Below are 23,279 nucleotides of genomic sequence, written 5' to 3' on the forward strand. Positions count from 1 at the left end.
GTTGTGACTGGCACAACCCCTATAGGTGAGTGCTTTACTTTTATCACCTTAGTTGTTTATTGGATAAGACCCTATTGCGCTTCTCTTCCGCAGTTCTATTTGTTACACTTACAGTATTAGTAACGGGGGAGTCTCACTTATAGATACCTCCCATTACTAATCTGGGGCTTAGTGGCAGCTGTGAGCTGTCATTAACCCCTTATATTACCCCAATTGCCATCGTACCAGGGCAATCGGGATGAGCCAGGTAAAATACCAGGATTGTCACAACTAATGGATGCAATAATCCTGGGTGGCTGCAGACTACTATTTTTAGGCTGGGGGGAGGCCATTAAGCATGGGCCTCCCTAGCCTGAGATTACCAGCCCCCAGCTGTCAGCTTTATCACGGCTGGGTATCAAAATTGGGGGGGCCACAGGCTGTTTTTTAAATTATTTAGGGTACTTTCACACTTGCGTTGAACGGTATCCGTTGCATTGCGTTGTGTAACGGATGCAACGGATGTGTTGCATATAGTGGCACAACGGATGCAACGGATGCTGCAAAACAATGCAATTCGTTTTTATTTTTTTTTTATTTTTTTTACAGTTTTACCAGCGGCAGACTATTGTAAACGATCAGCTGATCGCTCCCAGTAGCCGGCCGCCGGGTGATCAGCTGATCGCTCCCTGCAGCCGGCCGCCGGGTGATCAGCTGATCGCTCCCTGCAGCCGGCCGCCGGGTGATCAGCTGAGCGCTGTCACTTGCCGGCGCCCGGGCATGCCGGCGGGCGCTCAGCTGAGCGCTGTCACTTGCCGGCGGCCGGGCATGCCAGCGGGTGGGCGCTCAGCTGAGCGCTGTGACTTGCCGGCGGCCGGGCATGCCGGTGGCCGGTCGCTCAGCTGAGCGCTGTTGCTTGCCGACGGCCGGGCACTCAGCTGAACGTTCGGCCACCGCGAGCCAAAATAAAGTTTGATTAAAAAAAAAAAGAAGAGCATGCGCAGTGGAATCCAGAGGATTCCGCTGCTCAAAATAACGTTACATGCTGCGTTCCTCCCGCTGGGCGGAAGCAACGGAGCGTCGCCCAGCGGAAGCAACGCAGGTCCTTTTGGTACAATCCGTCACCCATACAAGTCTATGGGAAACAGCGGAATCCGTTAACGGATTCCGCTGTTTTCCAAAAGGGCGGATTGTAACGGAAGGAAATAAACGCAAGTGTGAAAGTAGCCTTAGTTAAATAATTAAAAAACAACAACAAATGCTGAATGCAGTTCCTGTTCCTCTTATTTTGATACACAGCCAAGATAAGCGCACTGCTGGGGCTGCAGACTGTACCTGTACTCAGCTTTATTTGTGCTGGGTAGCATAATATGGGGGGACCCTATGCCAATTTATTTATTAATTTGTTTTTACACCACAATAGAGATGCAGACAGCGTTTGTGATCCAAGCAGTCAGACAAGCTGTCACTCAGGGTAAGGGAGTGGTCTGACTGCAACCAATCACAGATGCAGAGACTGCTGGTGGGCGGGGCAAGGAGTGAATCTGTATGAGGGTTAATGAGCAGGTCCAGAAGTAGTGTTACCTCTATGCAGGAGACTGGTAAGTATAATGTCCTGCTATAATCCCCCTAGCCCTTTCTACTACCATTTTAAAGCATAATATTTGTGTCCCCATAGACTTATATGGGGACCGGTGTCCGGGCAGATATTCGGGGTTAATTCCACCCCTGAACTGGGTTTTATGTATTAAATGGACCCGCCGATCCCAAATATCTCTGAGTACGCCCATCTATACTCATAACGGCTGCTGAATGTGGTCTCATGACGGCTGCTGCAGGTGGTCTTATCTCGGGTGCTGCAGGTGGTCTCATGACGGTGGCTGCATGTAGTCTTATCTCGGCTGTTGCAGATGGTCTCATGATGGCTGCTGCAGGTTGTCTTTTCTAGGCTGCTGCAGGTTGTCTTATCTCGGCTGCTGCAGGTGGTCTTATCTCGGCTGCTGCAGGTGGTCTTATCTCGGCTGTTGCATGTGGTCTTATCTCGGCTGCTGCAGGTGGTCTTATCTCGGCTGCTGCAGGTGGTCTTATCTCGGCTGCTGCAGGTGGTCTTATCTCGGCTGCTGCAGGTGGTCTTATCTCGGCTGCTGCAGGTGGTCTTATCTCGGCTGCTGCAGGTGGTCTTATCTCGGCTGCTGCATGTGGTCTTATCTCGGCTGCTGCAGGTGGTCTTCTCTCGGCTGCTGCAGGTAGTCTCATGATGGCTGCTCTTCTACCTCTGATAGAGTCCGTCATCTGCTGAGAAGTAGAGGATAGTCAGTGTACACTCAGTTCAAGTAGAAATATAAAGTTTATTCAAATGGTACAAGCAAAAATGAAGATTTCCGTGTTGCTTCGTGGATGTGACTGGTGGGTTGTTTCGATTTGCAGGACATATACCATCTATAGGGCACTGCTGAATTCTTCATTTTTGCTTGCACCATTTGAATAAAGTTTACACTTGTGCTTGAGCTGAGTGTGCACTGAATGTCCTCTGCTATGAGCTGAGTGTGCACTGAATGTCCTCTGCTATGAGCTGAGTGTGCACTGAATGTCCTCTGCTATGAGCTGAGTGTGCACTGAATGTCCTCTGCTATGAGCTGAGTGTGCACTGAATGTCCTCTGCTATGAGCTGAGTGTGCACTGAATGTCCTCTGCTATGAGCTGAGTGTGCACTGAATGCCCTCTGCTATGAGCTGAGTGTGCACTGAATGTCCTCTGCTATGAGCTGAGTGTGCACTGAATGTCCTCTGCTATGAGCTGAGTGTGCACTGAATGTCCTCTGCTATGAGCTGAGTGTTCACTGAATGTCCTCTGCTATGAGCTGAGTGTGCACTGAATGTCCTCTGCTATGAGCTGAGTGTGCACTGAATGCCCTCTGCTATGAGCTGAGTGTTCACTGAATGTCCTCTGCTATGAGCTGAGTGTTCACTGAATGTCCTCTGCTATGAGCTGAGTGTTCACTGAATGTCCTCTGCTATGAGCTGAGTGTGCACTGAATGCCCTCTGCTATGAGCTGAGTGTTCACTGAATGTCCTCTGCTATGAGCTGAGTGTTCACTGAATGTCCTCTGCTATGAGCTGAGTGTTCACTGAATGTCCTCTGCTATGAGCTGAGTGTGCACTGAATGCCCTCTGCTATGAGCTGAGTGTTCACTGAATGTCCTCTGCTATGAGCTGAGTGTTCACTGAATGTCCTCTGCTATGAGCTGAGTGTTCACTGAATGTCCTCTGCTATGAGCTGAGTGTTCACTGAATGTCCTCTGCTATGAGCTGAGTGTTCACTGAATGTCCTCTGCTATGAGCTGAGTGTTCACTGAATGTCCTCTGCTATGAGCTGAGTGTTCACTGAATGTCCTCTGCTATGAGCTGAGTGTTCACTGAATGTCCTCTGCTATGAGCTGAGTGTGCACTGAATGCCCTCTGCTATGAGCTGAGTGTTCACTGAATGTCCTCTGCTATGAGCTGAGTGTGCACTGAATGCCCTCTGCTATGAGCTGAGTGTTCACTGAATGTCCTCTGCTATGAGCTGAGTGTGCACTGAATGCCCTCTGCTATGAGCTGAGTGTTCACTGAATGTCCTCTGCTATGAGCTGAGTGTTCACTGAATGTCCTCTGCTATGAGCTGAGTGTGCACTGAATGCCCTCTGCTATGAGCTGAGTGTTCACTGAATGTCCTCTGCTATGAGCTGAGTGTTCACTGAATGCCCTCTGCTATGAGCTGAGTGTTCACTGAATGTCCTCTGCTATGAGCTGAGTGTGCACTGAATGCCCTCTGCTATGAGCTGAGTGTTCACTGAATGTCCTCTGCTATGAGCTGAGTGTTCACTGAATGTCCTCTGCTATGAGCTGAGTGTTCACTGAATGCCCTCTGCTATGAGCTGAGTGTTCACTGAATGTCCTCTGCTATGAGCTGAGTGTGCACTGAATGCCCTCTGCTATGAGCTGAGTGTTCACTGAATGCCCTCTGCTATGAGCTGAGTGTTCACTGAATGTCCTCTGCTATGAGCTGAGTGTTCACTGAATGTCCTCTGCTATGAGCTGAGTGTTCACTGAATGCCCTCTGCTATGAGCTGAGTGTTCACTGAATGTCCTCTGCTATGAGCTGAGTGTTCACTGAATGTCCTCTGCTATGAGCTGAGTGTTCACTGAATGTCCTCTGCTATGAGCTGAGTGTGCACTGAATGCCCTCTGCTATGAGCTGAGTGTTCACTGAATGTCCTCTGCTATGAGCTGAGTGTGCACTGAATGTCCTCTGCTATGAGCTGAGTGTTCACTGAATGTCCTCTGCTATGAGCTGAGTGTGCACTGAATGTCCTCTATATGAGGCCTCACTCCACTTGCCTTTAAAACATCGGACTGCACTCGCAGCAATGTTAAACCATGTGGCAGTGTCCATGTGCGTTTGGCAGCGAGCCTCACATCACATGCACCCACACAAGTCTATGGAGCCTGTGACACATCGGGCCGCACTCGGATGTCATCAGTCCGACATTAATAAAACAGAGAGTGGAGAAGATGCAGAAATTAATGTCTCTCCTTCCGCACTTGTGGCCTGATCACAGGATTGTCGCACAGTATAACGTCACATTCGCATCACATGGCCCAGTCACACTCGTAGCATATGACACTCGATCACACTTGCTGCAGATGACAACCGATCACAATCACGGCAGATGATGCCCAGTCACACTCGTGGCACATAACGCCCAATCACGCTCGCAGCAAATGACACTCAGTCACTCTCACGGCAAATGAAACCAGGTCATGCTCATGGCAGATGAGGTTTGGCCATGCTCCCGGCAAATGATGGTTGTCCATGCTCCCTGCAGATGATGCTTGGCCATGCTCCCTGCAGATGATGCTTGGCCATGCTCCCTGCAGATGATGCTTGGCCATGCTCCCTGCAAATGATGCTTGGCCATGCTCCCTGCAGATGATGCTTGGCCATGCTCCTTGCAGATGATGGTTGTCTATGCTCCCTGCAGATGATGCTTGGCCATGCTCCCTGCAGATGATGCTTGACCATGCTCCCTGCAGATGATGGTTGTCTATGCTCCCTGCAGATGATGCTTGACCATGCTCCCTGCAGATGATGGTTGGCCATGCTCCCTGCAGATGATGGTTGTCCATGCTCCCTGCAGATGATGGTTGGCCATGCTCCCTGCAGATGATCGTTGGCCATGCTCCCTGCAGATGATCATTGTCCATGCTCCCAGCAGATGATGGTTGTCCATGCTCCCTGCAGATGATGCCCAGCCACGCTCCTGGCAGACGATGCCCAGCCACACTCCTGGCAGATGATGCCCAGCCATGCTCCTGGCAGATGATGCCCAGCCACGCTCCCTACAGATGATCCGTGGCCACACTCCCGGCAGATGGTGCTTGGTCACGCTCACAGCAGGGTCTGAGAGGAGTGTTATTACATATCGCATCCAATGCCATGCACTAATTAGAGCGAGGCCTTATCCGGACCCTCCCCCCATTTCACTTGCACCTCATCTACACCAGGTGTTTGCTCTACAACTTTCACTACATGTTTCTGGTGAGAAGAGCGCTCTGTGCTGAAGGTTCCAGGATGAGCGGCCATAGTACATTGCCTCCCTCTGAAAGACGTGAAGGTGGCGCCTGCAGCCGGATGTGGCGCCCTCTCTATATTTCCAGGAACTCTGGGGCTTCTAAGATCTTCATGGATGGATTTTTGGTGACAGATGCTCCCGCCGTCGTAGTCATCTTACTCTTTTGTGGTTTTGCTATTCTGTTCCCCCCACGGTAAATATTGGTTGCCGTTATTCTCGGACACGAGCAGGGAGTGTGTAAAGGACACGGGGGAGTCTGAACTTGGACGCGTTCTCAAGAACTCGCTCTGGAGACCACACGTCACTTTCTGTCCTGCTGCAAATGAAATAAAATGGTTTTTACACAATAATTGTGACTGTGCTGCCAATGATTCCCTGACAAGATACTCCATTCACGTGACACTGAGGACACCGCAAACTGCAGGACAGCAATGAAGACCGGACTAAAAGCCCTGAAATCCCATGTATCTGTGTACTGATCCTGAGTTACCTCCTGTATTATACTCCAGAGCTGCGCTCACTATTCTGCTGGTGTAGTCACTGTGTACATACATTACATTACTGATCCTGAGTTACTGTACCTCCTGTATTATACTTCAGAGCTGCGCTCACTATTCAGCCGATGCAGTCACTGTGTACATACTGTACATTACATTACTGATCCTGAGATAGCTCCTGTATTATACTCCAGAGCTACGCTCATTATTCAGCCACTGTGACGAGGGTCTCCCATCCTTGGGAGACATGTGACAGGTTTGGGTTTGAGTCTCAGATTGCCTTGTAAAAGTCTGGGTTTTAAATGTATTTGCTTTCTTTTGTATCAGCAAGGGTTAAGGACTCTTTCTTTGCTGGTACTTCCATGTTAGCTCTCTCTCAGGTGCAGTCAGTTTGTGACCACTCTCCTTTGCTATAGTCACATGTTCCATCACCTGATGCCGGTTATAGATTTCATTCTGAAGTGACCACCATGGAGGCAGGACGCCTCTAGATGTTGCTGAGTTTGTACCGTTTCAGCTTAGATGTCTGGCTGGAGCTTTGGAATTGGTCTTTATCCCTTGTGTCTATGTTCCCCTGTCTGTCTTTCTTCCCTTGTGTCTATGTTCCCCTGTCTATCTTTCTTCCCTTGTGTCTATGTTCCCCTGTCTGTCTTTCTTCCCTTGTGTCTATGTTCCCCTGTCTATCTTTCTTCCCTTGTGTCTATGTTCCCCTGTCTATCTTTCTTCCCTTGTGTCTATGTTCCCCTGTCTGTCTTTCTTCCCTTGTGTCTGTGTTCCCCTGTCTGTCTTTCTTCCCTTGTGTCTATGTTCCCCTGTCTGTCTTTCTTCCCTTGTGTCTATGTTCCCCTGTCTATCTTTCTTCCCTTGTGTCTATGTTCCCCTGTCTATCTTTCTTCCCTTGTGTCTATATCCCCCTGTCTGTCTTTCTTCCCTTGTGTCTATATCCCCCTGTCTGTCTTTCTTCTCTTGTGTCTATGTTCCCCTGTCTGTCTTTCTTCCCTTGTGTCTATGTTCCCCTGTCTGTCTTTCTTCCCTTGTGTCTATGTTCCCCTGTCTATCTTTCTTCCCTTGTGTCTATGTTCCCCTGTCTATCTTTCTTCCCTTGTGTCTATATCCCCCTGTCTGTCTTTCTTCTCTTGTGTCTATGTTCCCCTGTCTGTCTTTCTTCCCTTGTGTCTATGTTCCCCTGTCTGTCTTTCTTCCCTTGTGTCTATGTTTCCCTGTCTATCTTTCTTCCCTTGTGTCTATATCCCCCTGTCTGTCTTTCTTCCCTTGTGTCTATATCCCCCTGTCTGTCTTTCTTCTCTTGTGTCTATGTTCCCCTGTCTGTCTTTCTTCCCTTGTGTCTATGTTCCCCTGTCTGTCTTTCTTCCCTTGTGTCTATGTTCCCCTGTCTATCTTTCTTCCCTTGTGTCTATGTTCCCCTGTCTATCTTTCTTCCCTTGTGTCTATATCCCCCTGTCTGTCTTTCTTCCCTTGTGTCTATATACCCCTGTCTGTCTTTCTTCTCTTGTGTCTATGTTCCCCTGTCTGTCTTTCTTCCCTTGTGTCTATGTTCCCCTGTCTGTCTTTCTTCCCTTGTGTCTATGTTTCCCTGTCTGTCTTTCTTCCCTTGTGTCTATGTTCCCCTGTCTGTCTTTCTTCCCTTGTGTCTATGTTCCCCTGTCTGTCTTTCTTCCCTTGTGTCTATATCCCCCTGTCTGTCTTTCTTCTCTTGTGTCTATGTTCCCCTGTCTGTCTTTCTTCCCTTGTGTCTATGTTCCCCAGTCTGTCTTTCTTCCCTTGTGTCTATGTTCCCCTGTCTGTCTGTCTTTCTTCCCTTGTGTCTATGTTCCCCTGTCTGTCTTTCTTCCCTTGTGTCTATGTTCCCCTGTCTGTCTTTCTTCCCTTGTGTCTATGTTTCCCTGTCTGTCTTTCTTCCCTTGTGTCTATGTTCCCCTGTCTGTCTTTCTTCCCTTGTGTCTATGTTCCCCTGTCTGTCTTTCTTCCCTTGTGTCTATGTTCCCCTGTCTGTCTTTCTTCCCTTGTGTCTATGTTCCCCTGTCTGTCTTTCTTCCCTTGTGTCTATGTTCCCCTGTCTGTCTTTCTTCCCTTGTGTCTATGTTCCCCTGTCTGTCTTTCTTCCCTTGTGTCTATGTTCCCCTGTCTGTCTTTCTTCCCTTGTGTCTATGTTCCCCTGTCTGTCTTTCTTCCCTTGTGTCTATGTTCCCCTGTCTGTCTTTCTTCCCTTGTGTCTATGTTCCCCTGTCTGTCTTTCTTCCCTTGTGTCTATATCCCCCTGTCTGTCTTTCTTCCCTTCTGTCTATGTTCCCCTTTCTGTCTTTCTTCCCCTATGTCTATGTTCCCCTGTCTATTTCTTCCCCTGTGTCTTGTTACCACAGTGGTGACTGTGACAGGGTATGCGACAGAGCAGTAAGGGACGCCAGGCCAAGGAACAATCCAAAGGGCTTTATTGGAACCACAAAGATAAAGCACCAAACATAAATATAAATCCTTAAAATCTGCAAGGAGTCCACAACAATACAAAAGATTCAGGGGCGCTTCCCGGTATTCCAACGCCAGGGAAAATATGGCAATGGTCCTTATATGAGTTCCTTGAGTCCAACAGGGTGAACAACAAAACACAATCCCACGTGGCCACTGATCTCCAATCTGTAACAGTCCACACACACAGACCCCAGGATCTTGCCTCAGCTATGGATCCTAGTCCTTCTCCAGCCGATATCCAACTAACTGACCTAACATGGGTCTCATTGTTCTTCATTAAATGGTTTAAAGTCCTTGCGGGACACTCTGGAGAACTCCCTCATAATAGGTGCTGTGGTTACAGTTTGTCTGGAGCCTCTAGCTGCTTCCACAGCAATCCTCTCCAGCAATGCCCTCTCTTCAGCTCTGCGAATGGCATCCATCTTATATTCAATGGTGACCTAATCTCCAAGCAGTGTCATCTCCTCCTCATGCCACACAATCCATTGACTTTTTTGGGTATTTACCTCCAGCTCCCATCTTTCCTCCCCTTGCTGTGGAAATTGTTCCTCGGTGCCATCTTGCAGGCAAGCGTTTTCCAATGCCTCAATTAGTTGCTCCTTAGAGAGTCCTTTGTAGCCGACTCCTAATTCACGGGCCTTTGTAGGCTCACCACAGTCCAGTTCTTGTACTCTGAGGTTCTGATTCCAGATGTTAATGGGCCGTTGTCCTCCATTCTTTCTGCTCTGATCCCGCCACTACCAACCAGTTTGTGACGGGGTATGTGACAGAGCAGTGAGGGACGCCAGGCCAAGGTACAATCCAAAGGGCTTTATTGCAACCACAAAGATAAAGCACTAAACATAAGGTTTGTGATGGGGTATGCGACAGAGCAGTGAGGGACGCCAGGCCAAGGAACAATCCAAAGGGCTTTATTGGAACCACAAAGATAAAGCACCAAACATAAATATAAATCCTTAAAGTCTGCAAGGAGTCCACAACAAAAGAAAAGATCCAGGGGCGCCTCCCGGTATTCCAACACCAGGGAAAATATGGCAATGGTCCTTATATGAGTTCCTTGAGTCCAACAGGGTGAACAACAAAACACAATCCCACGTGGCCACTGATTTCCAATCTGTAACAGTCCATACACAGGCTCTAGGATCCACCCTCAGCTATAGATCCTAGTCCTCCAGCCGAGATCCAACTAACTGACCTAACATGGGTCTCATTGTGCTCTCCTGGGATCAGTCCCTTCCCCCCTCAATTTGTGTACGGACTAGTGACCTCAACAGGTCGCTTGTCAAGTACACGTAAACATGGTGGACCTGACTCAGGGCTACTCCTGCCTGGACAATTCGTCTGCATTTTGGTGTTGGCTGCCCCTTCTATATTGTATTGTAAAGTTATAGGATTGAAGAGCCAGGCTCCAGTTTGTATCCTCCTTCACTTAAACTCTGCTTCCTGCACCCACAAATTGGCATTGTATATCTCCCACATCATTGCCTACGAGAATGTCTACAGGAAGGCCGCTCATCACACCGATTATGCATTGTTTTTCCCCAAAGCCATAATCCAGGGTTACACTTGCTCTTGGAATATATCTCTGAGTACCTCCAGCCAATTCAATGGCAATTCCTGGTCCATTTTGAATTGCTTCTGGTTGAATTACTCGGGGATCTGCTATGGTGAGAAAAGCCCCAGTGTCACGAAAGCCAACAACTTTTTGGCCATCCAGCACGACCTCCTATAGATGTTTATGCTGAACATCATAAGAACGGGCGGCTGTGGCTCGCACTCCATAGACTCCTGGCAGGGAAGTCAACATATCAGAGTCACTTGGCAAATCATCAGGGCCTGAATCCAGCTCTTCTCCTGATGAGGGTATCTGTAGATAATGGACAGGCAAAGGTGGTCTGCAGCTGTTCTGCCTCTGAACACCTGGACAGTGAGCTTGCAGATGACCAGACTGCCCACATCGATAACATCTGCGCTGCGTCTCATTCCTTCCAGTTTGCCTTCTGGAGAAGTAGGTAGGAGACCTTGGTGACTGATATGGATGTGCAGGTGCTGGAGGTGGTTGTCGATTTGGAGGATGACTCCACTGGATAGATGCGCATGTGGCCCGCAGATGCCCGGGATGCCCACAGCTATACCATCTTCGCATTCCAGAAAATGTGGTAGAAACAACTGGAGGCAAATACACATGGGTATCCACAAGAGGTGGTGATCTAGGAGGTTGAGGAACATTGGGCACTGAAGGACAAGGAACCTCTGGTGTTGGGGTGCTGGTCATTTTTGCTCCCTCTGCTAGCAGCTTCTTCCACTGAGGTTTGATAGTGAGCAACTCATCAGCTAGAACAGCAGCTTGTTCCACTGTCTCTGGTCTCCTCTCACGCACCCATTCCCGGATCTCAGTAGGGCACTTGGCATAAAACTGTTCTTTTAGGATGACCTGGAGGAAGGTCTACCAAGTTAAGGCCCCCTCTCCCTCCAAGGAACAATCCAAAGGGCTTTATTGCAACCACAAAGTTAAAGCACTAAACATAAAGTTTGTGACGGGGTATGCGACAGAGCAGTGAGGGGCGCCAGGCCAAGGAACAATCTAAAGGGCTTTATTGGAACCACAAAGATAAAGCACCAAACATAAATATGAATCCTTAAAGTCTGCAAGGAGTCCACAACAAAACAAAAGATCCAGGGGCACCTCCCGGTATTCCGATGCCAGGGAAAATATGGCAATGGTCCTTTTATGAGTTCATTGAGTCCAACAGGGTGAACAACAAAACACAATCCCACGTGGCCACTGATTTCCAATCTGTAACAGTCCATACACAGGCTCTAGGATCCAGCCTCAGCTATAGATCCTAGTTCTCCAGCCGAGATCCAACTAAATGACCTAACATGGGTCTCATTGTTCTTCTCTCCTGGGATCAGCCCCTAAGGTGGGCCCAACTCCGCCTGGACATTTGATGACATTTGATACATGAATGGACTTTAGACTCCTGGCTCTGTTCTGTTTACCAAGTTGTGGATTGGAGAAGTCCCATGCTGAGAAGAACAAACAATCCCCCACCAGTAGTACATACAGGGCAGTCAAGGAGAGAGACTATTACACCATGAGCACAGGCGGGGGAGGGAAACACTGTTACAGTGACGTCTAGTGCACTCACCGGACTTATTAGCCAGGGTGAGTGGAGGGACAGCTAGAGACTTAGCCCGTGATGACGACGAGGGTAAGGACTCGTACAGGGATGTTAGGGGAGCACAGGGTTCAGACCCTGGCAATGTTCACTAATGCTAGGGCTGTCCTCTTCATTTCCCTTTGTGTTGTACCTCTGTGTTGCGCCATGTGCCACACATGCCATTGTCCATGTGTGACTGGCCCATAAAATTCATATTTTGGATTCAAAAGTGTGACCGTGACTCCATGAGGAGGACGGCCATAGAAATAACAGGGTGATTGCGGCTTCATGGGGAGGATGGCCATAGAAATAACAGTGTGACCGCGGCTCAATGGGGAGGACGGCCATAGAAATAACAGTGTGACCACGGCTTCATAGGGAGGACGGCCATAGAAATAACAGGGTGACCGCGGCTCCATGGGGAGGATGGCCATAGAAATAACAGTGTGACCATGGCTCCATGAGGAGGACGGCCATAGAAATAACAGGGTGACCGCGGCTCCATGGGGAGGATGGCCATAGAAATAACAGTGTGACCGCGGCTCAATGGGGAGGACGGCCATAGAAATAACAGTGTGACCACGGCTTCATAGGGAGGACGGCCATAGAAATAACCGTGTGATCGCGGCTCCATGGGGAGGACGGCCATAGAAATGACAGTGTGTCCGCGGCTCCATAAGGAGGACAGCCATAGAAATAACAGTGTGACCACGGCTTCATGGGGAGGACGGCCATAGAAATAACAGTTTGACCGCGACTCCATGGGGAGGATGGCCATAGAAATGACAGTGTGTCCGCGGCTCCATGAGGAGGACGGCCATAGAAATAACAGGGTGACCGCGGATCCATGGGGAGGACGGCCATAGAAATAACAGTGTGACCGCGGCTCCATGAGGAGGACGGCCATATACATAGTTGTACTTGGAGGATGGATTAACTAGAGAAAATAGAAGTGAAAATCCACACAGTACAGCGTGGAGTGTGGAATCGTGCCGACCCTGCTGTGTGGACTCCACCTGGGTGGAGCGTGTGGGGAATACACGTGGTATCCACTGTTTGTGGCAAATGCTGTTCACCATAATAATCTACCATGTTTGAGTGCGGGAAGAACAGCGGGTGACGTTACTCGTTTGGTGATGTTACTTGTAATCAGTGCACATGCAAGGGTTAAATTAACCTATGAAATCTTGTAAGAAGGCTTGTAGGTCATAGTTGTTGCGGAGGTAGCACAGGGCTGTTGTAGTCACGGGCGAGGGCGAACCCCGGCTGCTGCGCAGTCCTGCAAGATGAGTCCGCGCCCCGGCCACCTCCGCAGCGCAGGAATTAACTGCCGGTCACATATTCTCACACACTCTTCAGACACAGCGTCTTGGTTCTTAATAAACATTTGTTTACTGGTGAAATCTCGTAACATTTGCTGAAGAAGAACACTCCGGGCACTTGTCTTTAACGTTGCATGTGGGGATTTGCTCAGGGAGCCACTGGCAGGGTCGCAGGATCAGGGAACCACTGGCAGGGTCGCAGGATCAGGGAGCCACTGGCAGGGTCGCAGGATCAGGGAGCCACTGGCAGGGTCGCAGGATCAGGGAGCCACTGGCAGGGTCGCAGGATCAGGGAGCCACTGGCAGGGTCGCAGGATCAGGGAGCCACTGGCAGGGTCGCAGGATCAGGGAGCCACTGGCAGGGTCGCAGGATCAGGGAGCCACTGGCAGGGTCGCAGGATCAGGGAGCCACTGGCAGGGTCGCAGGATCAGGGAGCCACTGGCAGGGTCGCAGGATCAGGGAGCCACTGGCAGGGTCGCAGGATCAGGGAGCCACTGGCAGGGTCGCAGGATCAGGGAGCCACTGGCAGGGTCGCAGGATCAGGGAGCCACTGGCAGGGTCGCAGGATCAGGGAGCCACTGGCAGGGTCGCAGGATCAGGGAGCCACTGGCAGGGTCGCAGGATCAGGGAGCCACTGGCAGGGTCGCAGGATCAGGGAGCCACTGGCAGGGTCGCAGGATCAGGGAGCCACTGGCAGGGTCGCAGGATCAGGGAGCCACTGGCAGGGTCGCAGGATCAGGGAGCCACTGGCAGGGTCGCAGGATCAGGGAGCCACTGGCAGGGTCGCAGGAACAGGGAGCCACTGGCAGGGTCGCAGGATCAGGGAGCCACTGGCAGGGTCGCAGGATCAGGGAGCCACTGGCAGGGTCGCAGGATCAGGGAGCCACTGGCAGGGTCGCAGGATCAGGGAGCCACTGGCAGGGTCGCAGGATCAGGGAGCCACTGGCAGGGTCGCAGGATCAGGGAGCCACTGGCAGGGTCGCAGGATCAGGGAGCCACTGGCAGGGTCGCAGGATCAGGGAGCCACTGGCAGGGTCGCAGGATCAGGGAGCCACTGGCAGGGTCGCAGGACACAGTCTTTTTAACACAATTCCAGCAGTTTATTTAAAACACTTTGCATAACCTGAAACAAAAACAAAACCAAACATAAAACAAGCCTTTCCTAGATTAAAAGGAAACACAGACACGGCCACATACCATTGGCTTCCAGTCCATTACTAGTCCATAGTGCAGGGATAGCCGCCTCAACACACTGGCTTCTGCCAGTGCACACCTCTAGCTTAGGTTTCTTCCTGCAGCCATCCAGCCGAGGTTTCATTCTGCAGCCCCAGCACTCTCCAGCCAGGCTGCAGTTTCCTTCCAGTCTATTACTAGTCTATAGTGGAGATATGGCTGCCTCCACAGACTGGCTCCTGCCAGTGCACACCTCTAGCTGAGGTTTCCTCCTGCAGCCCGAGCACTCTCCAGCCAGGCTGCAGTATCCTTCCAGTCCATTACTAGTCCATAATGGAGATATGGCCGCCTCCACACACTGGCTCCTGCCAGTGCACACCTCTAGCTGAGGTTCCTCCTGCAGCCCGAGCACTCTCCAGCCAGGCTGCAGTTTCCTTCCAGTCCATTACTAGTCCATAGTGGAGATATGGCCGCCTCCACACACTGGCTCCTGCCAGTGTATTCACCTCTCTCTGAGGTTCCTCCTGCAGCCCGAGCACTCTCCAGCCAGGCTGCAGTTTCCTTCCAGTCCATTACTAGTCCATAGTGGAGATATGGCCGCCTCCACAGACTGGCTCCTGCCAGTGCACACCTCTAGCTGAGGTTTCCTCCTGCAGCCCGAGCACTCTCCAGCCAGGCTGCAGTATCCTTCCAGTCCATTACTAGTCCATAATGGAGATATGGCCGCCTCCACACACTGGCTCCTGCCAGTGCACACCTCTAGCTGAGGTTCCTCCTGCAGCCCGAGCACTCTCCAGCCAGGCTGCAGTTTCCTTCCAGTCCATTACTAGTCCATAATGGAGATATGGCCGCCTCCACACACTGGCTCCTGCCAGTGTATTCACCTCTCTCTGAGGTTCCTCCTGCAGCCCGAGCACTCTCCAGCCAGGCTGCAGTTTCCTTCCAGTCCATTACTAGTCCATAGTGGAGATATGGCCGCCTCCACAGACTGGCTCCTGCCAGTGCACACCTCTAGCTGAGGTTTCCTCCTGCAGCCCGAGCACTCTCCAGCCAGGCTGCAGTATCCTTCCAGTCCATTACTAGTCCATAATGGAGATATGGCCGCCTCCACACACTGGCTCCTGCCAGTGCACACCTCTAGCTGAGGTTCCTCCTGCAGCCCGAGCACTCTCCAGCCAGGCTGCAGTTTCCTTCCAGTCCATTACTAGTCCATAATGGAGATATGGCCGCCTCCACACACTGGCTCCTGCCAGTGTATTCACCTCTCTCTGAGGTTCCTCCTGCAGCCCGAGCACTCTCCAGCCAGGCTGCAGTTTCCTTCCAGTCCATTACTAGTCCATAGTGGAGATATGGCCGCCTCCACACACTGGCTCCTGCCAGTGTATTCACCTCTCTCTGAGGTTCCTCCTGCAGCCCGAGCACTAACCAGCCAGGCTGCAGTTTCCTTCCAGTCCATTACTAGTCCATAATGGAGATATGGCCGCCTCCACACACTGGCTCCTGCCAGTGCACACCTCTAGCTGAGGTTCCTCCTGCAGCCCGAGCACTCTCCAGCCAGGCTGCAGTTTCCTTCCAGTCCATTACTAGTCCATAGTGGAGATATGGCCGCCTCCACACACTGGCTCCTGCCAGTGTATTCACCTCTCTCTGAGGTTCCTCCTGCAGCCCGAGCACTAACCAGCCAGGCTGCAGTTTCCTTCCAGTCCATTACTAGTCCATAATGGAGATATGGCCGCCTCCACACACTGGCTCCTGCCAGTGTATTCACCTCTCTCTGAGGTTCCTCCTGCAGCCCGAGCACTCTCCAGCCAGGCTGCAGTTTCCTTCCAGTCCATTACTAGTCCATAGTGGAGATATGGCCGTCTCCACACACTGGCTCCTGCCAGTGCACACCTCTAGCTGAGGTTTCCTCCTGCAGCCCGAGCACTCTCCAGCCAGGCTGCAGTTTCCTTCCAGTCCATTACTAGTCCATAGTGGAGATATGGCCGCCTCCACACACTGGCTCCTGCCAGTGCACAGCTCAAGCTGAGGTTTCCTCCTGCAGCCCGAGCACTCTCCAGCCAGGCTGCAGTTTCCTTCCAGTCCATTACTAGTCCATAGTGGAGATATGGCCGCCTCCACACACTGGCTCCTGCCAGTGCACACCTCTAGCTGAGGTTCCTCCTGCAGCCCGAGCACTCTCCAGCCAGGCTGCAGTTTCCTTCCAGTCCATTACTAGTCCATAGTGGAGATATGGCCGCCTCCACACACTGGCTCCTGCCAGTGCACAGCTCAAGCTGAGGTTTCCTCCTGCAGCCCCAGCACTCTCCAGCCAGGCTGCAGTTTCCTTCCAGTCCATTACTAGTCCATAGTGGAGATATGGCCGCCTCCACACACTGGCTCCTGCCAGTGTATTCACCTCTCTCTGAGGTTCCTCCTGCAGCCCGAGCACTCTCCAGCCAGGCTGCAGTTTCCTTCCAGTCCATTACTAGTCCATAGTGGAGATATGGCCGCCTCCACACACTGGCTCCTGCCAGTGCACACCTCTAGCTGAGGTTTCCTCCTGCAGCCCGAGCACTCTCCAGCCAGGCTGCAGTTTCCTTCCAGTCCATTACTAGTCCATAGTGGAGATATGGCCGCCTCCACACACTGGCTTTTGCCAGTGCACAGCTCAAGCTGAGGTTTCCTCCTGCAGCCCGAGCACTCTCCAGCCAGGCTGCAGTATCCTTCCAGTCCATTACTAGTCCATAGTGGAGATATGGCCGCCTCCACACACTGGCTCCTGCCAGTGCACACCTCTAGCTGAGGTTCCTCCTGCAGCCCGAGCACTCTCCAGCCAGGCTGCAGTTTCCTCCCAGTCCATTACTAGTCCATAGTGGAGATATGGCCGCCTCCACACACTGGCTCCTGCCAGTGTATTCACCTCTCTCTGAGGTTCCTCCTGCAGCCCGAGCACTCTCCAGCCAGGCTGCAGTTTCCTTCCAGTCCATTACTAGTCCATAGTGGAGATATGGCCGCCTCCACACACTGGCTCCTGCCAGTGCACACCTCTAGCTGAGGTTTCCTCCTGCAGCCCGAGCACTCTCCAGCCAGGCTGCAGTTTCCTTCCAGTCCATTACTAGTCCATAGTGGAGATATGGCCGCCTCCACACACTGGCTCCTGCCAGTGCACAGCTCAAGCTGAGGTTTCCTCCTGCAGCCCCAGCACTCTCCAGCCAGGCTGCAGTATCCTTCCAGTCCATTACTAGTCCATAGTGGAGATATGGCCGCCTCCACACACTGGCTCCTGCCAGTGTATTCACCTCTCTCTGAGGTTTATTCCTGGAGCCCCAGCACTCTCCAGCCAGGCTGCAGTTTCCTTGCAGACTAATTCCCAGACTGACTTCCAGCACACTATCACCATGTGCAGCACACTCTCTCCCATCTGCAAACAGCAGACTCCATTTTAGAAGTCATGTGACATACCCATGTGCGGGGGTAAGTCGGTGGCCATACCCACGCATCTTTCCAGCCACCTGTGAGCCTCCCTTCTGAACACTGAAGAAAAAACATACAAAACATACAATGTGGCACTACAAGTGCCAGCATTCTTGAGGCTCACACCACTTGTGTGCTACATACCTCCCATTAGTAACATCACCGGTCGCCTTCTCACGGTCAGGACAATTTACCACTTTAGGCGCACACTGCTTCCCTGGTTCCGGGAGTCTCATTCTCCCAACTAACTTCATACGACCACACAACAAGCTCATATTGTCATCGCAGCGTATCCCATCCCACCCACAGGGATTTAGTTCCTGAAAACTATTGGGTTGGCTGTGGGACAAGGCTCATTCATGGTGTGGTGCGGGTCCTATTTCACCTGACCGGGGACACTAGGGGACGGCAGCAGCTTTCCCAGGGGAGCAGACTTCTTTGAATCCTGTCCTGGTAACTCATGGACAGTGGGCCACTTTGCTGCATCATTCCTTCGTATCCAGGGCCCAGGGTTGACCCAGAGAGTCTGGCCGAATTTACTTGGGGCCACTAACCTCGCCACACCTCCTACATAAGCACCTTTCCTGCAATAACTCTCTTCCACAAACATGGCTGCTCCCATCTATAACTTACTGAAACCTAGTGATGTTTTGGTCGTGAACGATCCGACACAAAGATCCGGCTCCCTGCAGTGACTGACAGAAGCCGGATCCCCAGTGAGAGCCACTAAATTCTCTAATCAGCTCTTTTTGCAGCTGAAACCCCGCCCACCCATGGTAAACCCCACCCACTCAACACTCTAATTGGTCCCTTGTAAGTGGGCGGTATTTAGCCACGGATGGGTGGGGTTTCATCAGCATTACTATAATCTTAAATATGTGCTGACCTGCGGTGAACACATATTTAATAGGGAGCCAAGAACGATCCGAATGAGCCGGCTCTTTTTGGTGAGCGGAGCCATGAGAACCAGATCACCAAAAAGAGCCCATCACTACTAAAACCCCGCCCCCTAAACCTGTAACTCTTTTTTACCTACCATGAAGTTATTCAAAACCTGGCCACTAGGTGGCCACAATACACAAATATTAATCAAATACTCTCAATAAACATTTTATACTGAAACATACTATAAAGGCCATTTACTTTACAAACAGTGGATTGCAGGTCAGGGACAGCTGAGCCTTTCACCCCCTTACACTCCTCCCTCATTTTTCAATGTTCGTCCTGACCATGTCGACCTGTAAGGCACCAAATACAAATGGCACTACATACAAAATATCTACATACTCATCAATACTCAATATAATAATAATAATAATATATATATATTACAATATAATACAATATAATAATAAACAGGACCAGGGGGGTCCTCAAGTCCTCCGAACGCTGCAATGGGGCCCGTCAAACCTGAAAGTCCTTGGTTTCCTCCCTCCCCCTTTTGTGGATAACAGTCCCTTCACTTGCTCAGCACTGCCCGACAGGCAGAGTCACAGTCCCAATGGGCATGGGGTATAGTGACACAGTCCATGGGAACAGGCAACCGTCCTTATTGCAATAATCCAGCAGAGGGGAGCGCAATGTGCGCAACATAACTGGGAAGGGGAAAACAAAGTGTATCTTCTGGCAAGCAAAACTCAGCCACAGAGCCTCCAGACCCTCAGGCTTCAGGGATGCGTAACAGACAGTCCCTACATCAGGTGCAATGGGCACAGACAGGGCGATTCTCCTTCTATCACAACTCACAGTGGCTGCACTCACGGATAGATAGGCTTCCTTCCCTCCCGCCACATTAGCACATTAAGAGAAGTGGTCCCCTTGGGATGCCCGCATGGTAGTAGGTGTACCCGAGGAGCTCCAGTCTTCAGACCTCTGGCTAGCGGGGGCGGTGGCACCATTGATCTCTGTTTCTTTGCCGCTGATTCTGCTCTGAACTGACATTCTGGGTGAGATGGTCCGGGCCAGTGACGGCCATTGCTGAGACCCAGGGTTAACATCCTCCGGCCGGGCCTGGAGCACCGCGACCACAAAGCATCCCCGGGGCCTGTCTTCCTTGATAAATTGAACTCTGTCTCCACAAGTAAGGTGACACAGGAATGGGAAAAGCCTGCGTTTGTCTGCAGCTGTTCTCTGACTCCCCGTGTGCGGCTTCTCACTGCTGCAGACACGCGGGGAGTCAGGACGCTGAGGAGACCGTGCAATCAGCACTTCTCTCTCCTGCAGATAGCACTGGCCAGTAATAACCTATGCAGAGTGACATCTGCAGGCTTCTATTACCGATCAGTGGTCTCCTGCCTGTGGAGCTGCTGGGTCCTAGCTTCCCAACAGCTTCAGCTCTGCTTTATCCTGGCTCCTCTACCAGTTAAAGGGAGCATGTCAGCAGAAATTTCACAATAAAAGTAATAGATTCCCCTCTGCAGCTCCTGGGCTGCTTCTAGAAAGGTTCCTGTTGCTATTGTGCCCCCTTTGAGACCTACAAAAATACTTTATGAAGTCTTACCTTTTTGTATGCAAATGTGTTTTTATGGTCACGGGGGCGGGCTGTCTGGCGTCCGTTATTCCCCCTCCTGCCGCTTTACGCAGTCCCCCATTGCTCATTTACATACACAAGGACGCCTTCCTCATGTAACTGTCCTCCCGAAGTTTTGCGCATGTGAACGCTTTTTCAGGTGATTGCGCAGGCGCGAGATTATGGGCGGCGCTGTGATTGTCATCAACAGCGTTAACCAAGTACCCGCCCATAATCTCGTGCCCGCACTTTTCCCTCTGACTCCACCGTTATGCGCAAGTGCTGGCCATATGAACCATGTTACCTATTACTGCTTGCACGAGATTATGGGTGGGTACTTGGATGACGCTGCTGATGACAATCACAGCGCCGCCCATAATCTCGCGCCCATGGTAATAGGTAACGTGGTTCATATGGCCAGTGCTTGCGCATAACGGTGGAGGCAGAGTGAGAAGCGCGGGCACGAGATTATGGGCGGGTACTTGGATGACTTTGCTGATGACAATCACAGCGCCGCCCATAATCTCGCGCCCACGGTAATAGGTAACATGGTTCATATGGCCAGTGCTTGCGCATAACGGTGGAGGCAGAGTGAGAAGCGTGGGCACGAGATTATGGGCGGGTACTTGGATGACTTTGCTGATGACAATCACAGCGCCGCCCATAATCTCGCGCCCATGGTAATAGGTAATGTGGTTCATATGGCCAGTGCTTGCGCATAACGGTGGAGGCAGAGTGAGAAGCGCGGGCACGAGATTATGGGCAGGTACTTGGATGACGCTGCTGATGACAATCACAGCGCCGCCCATAATCTCGCGCCTGCGCAATCACCTCAAAAGCGTTCACACTTTGCACAGTGCTTACTCCCGCGAGAGTGGCACTGGGCATGCACAAAACTTCAGGAGGACAGTTACATGAGGAAGGCGTCCTCATGTATGGAAATGAGCAATGGGGGACGGCGTACAGCGGCAGGAGGGGGAATAACGGACGCCAGGCAGCCCGCCCCCGTGACCATAAAAACAGATTTGCATACAAAAAGGTAAGACTTCATAAAGTATTATTTTAGGTCTCAAAGGGGGCACAATAGCAACAGGAACCTTTCCAGAATGCAGCCAAGGAGCTGCAGAGGGGAATCTTTTATTTTTTTTGCTAAATTTCTGGTGACAGTTTCCCTTTAAAGGGAACCTATCAGGTGCAATCTGCACTCAGAGCCAGGAGCAGTCCTGGGTGTATATTGCTAATCCCTCCCTAACTGTCCCTGTATACACTAGCATAGATAAAGGCATCTATAGAAAAAGTATTTTTAAAGAGCTTATATCTTATGCTAATTAGCGCGGGGACTAGTCCCAAGGGCGTTACTTCACTTGGCTAGTCGGCTCACATAGCGTATTAGTACTCACACAGGGGCGTAATAACATGCTAACATGCTATGCGAGCCGACTAGCCAAGTGAAGTAACGCCCTTGTGACTAGTCCCCGCGCTCATTAGCATAAGATATAAGATCTTTAAAAATATTTGTTCTTGATCTCTTTATCTATGCTAGTGTATACAGGGACGGTTAGGCAGGGATTAGCAATATACACCCAGAACTGCTCCTGGCTCTGAGTGCAGATTGCACCTGACAGGTTCACTTTAAAGGGAACCTGTCACCAGATTTGGGGCCTATAAGCTGCGGCCACCACCAGCGGGATCTTATGTACACATTCTAACATGCTGCATACCTCCCAACCGTCCCGGATACAGCGGGACTTTCACGCTTTACGTTGTTTGTCCCGTTGCCACGGGCGGGACGGCCGGCTCCCGGGCTCCGCCCACCCACTCTCTCTCCGCCTCCCTGCTTTTCCCTCCTACCATCCTAGTAGACGTGGCATAGAGAGGAGCGCTGCCTGTGCTGCTGCTGGTACAGTAAACTAATCTCCCCAGCGCTGATTTCCCTCCCTCCCCCCTCACCCCCGGCCGGAGCCTGTCTGTGCGGTCGGCCGGCCGCCTGTCTGTGCGGTCGGCCCGCCACCTGTCTGTGCGGGCGCCCCCCGCCGCCTGTCTGTGCGGGCGCCCCCCGCCGCCTGTCTGTGCGGGCGCCCCCCCTGCCGCCTGTCTGTGCGTGCGCCCCCCCTGCCGCCTGTCTGTGCGGGCGCCCCCCTGCCGCCTGTCTGTGCGGGCGCCCCCCTGTCGCCTGTCTGTGCGGGCGCCCCCCTGCCGCCTGTCTGTGCGGGCGCCCCCCGCCGCCTGTCTGTGCGGGCGCCCCCCTGCCGCCTGTCTGTGCGGGCGCCCCCCTGCCGCCTGTCTGTGCGGGCGCCCCCCTGCCGCCTGTCTGTGCGGGCGCCCCCCTGCCGCCTGTCTGTGCGGGCGCCCCCCGCCGCCTGTCTGTGCGGGCGGCCCGCCGCCTCATTGTGCGGGCGGCTGGCCGCCTCTCTGTGCGGGCGGCCCGCCGCCTGTCTGTGAAGGCGGCCGGCCGCCTGTCTGTGAAGGCGACCGGCCGCCTCACTGTGGGTGCCTGCGTGTCCGTGCTGGAGGCCCGCCGGCTGCCTGCGTGTCCGTGCTGGAGGCCCGCCGGCTGCCTGCGTGTCCGTGCTGGAGGCCCGCCGGCTGCCTGCGTGTCCGTGCTGCAGGCCCGCCGGCTGCCTGCGTGTCCGTGCTGGAGGCCCGCCGGCTGCCTGCGTGTCCGTGCTGGAGGCCCGCCGGCTGCCTGCGTGTCCGTGCTGGAGGCCCGCCGGCTGCCTGCGTGTCCGTGCTGGAGGCCCGCCGGCTGCCTGCGTGTCCGTGCTGGAGGCCCGCCGGCTGCCTGCGTGTCCGTGCTGGAGGCCCGCCGGCTGCCTGCGTGTCCGTGCTGGAGGCCCGCCGGCTGCCTGCGTGTCCGTGCTGGAGGCCCGCCGGCTGCCTGCGTGTCCGTGCTGGAGGCCCGATGGCTGCCTGCGTGTCCGTGCTGGAGGCCCGCCGGCTGCCTGCGTGTCCGTGCTGGAGGCCCGCCGGCTGCCTGCGTGTCCGTGCTGGAGGCCCGCCGGCTGCCTGCGTGTCCGTGCTGGAGGCCCGCCGGCTGCCTGCGTGTCCGTGCTGGAGGCCCGCCGGCTGCCTGCGTG

Source organism: Anomaloglossus baeobatrachus, chromosome 7, assembly GCF_048569485.1.
Source record: "Anomaloglossus baeobatrachus isolate aAnoBae1 chromosome 7, aAnoBae1.hap1, whole genome shotgun sequence".
NCBI classification, from domain to species: Eukaryota; Metazoa; Chordata; class Amphibia; order Anura; family Aromobatidae; genus Anomaloglossus; species Anomaloglossus baeobatrachus.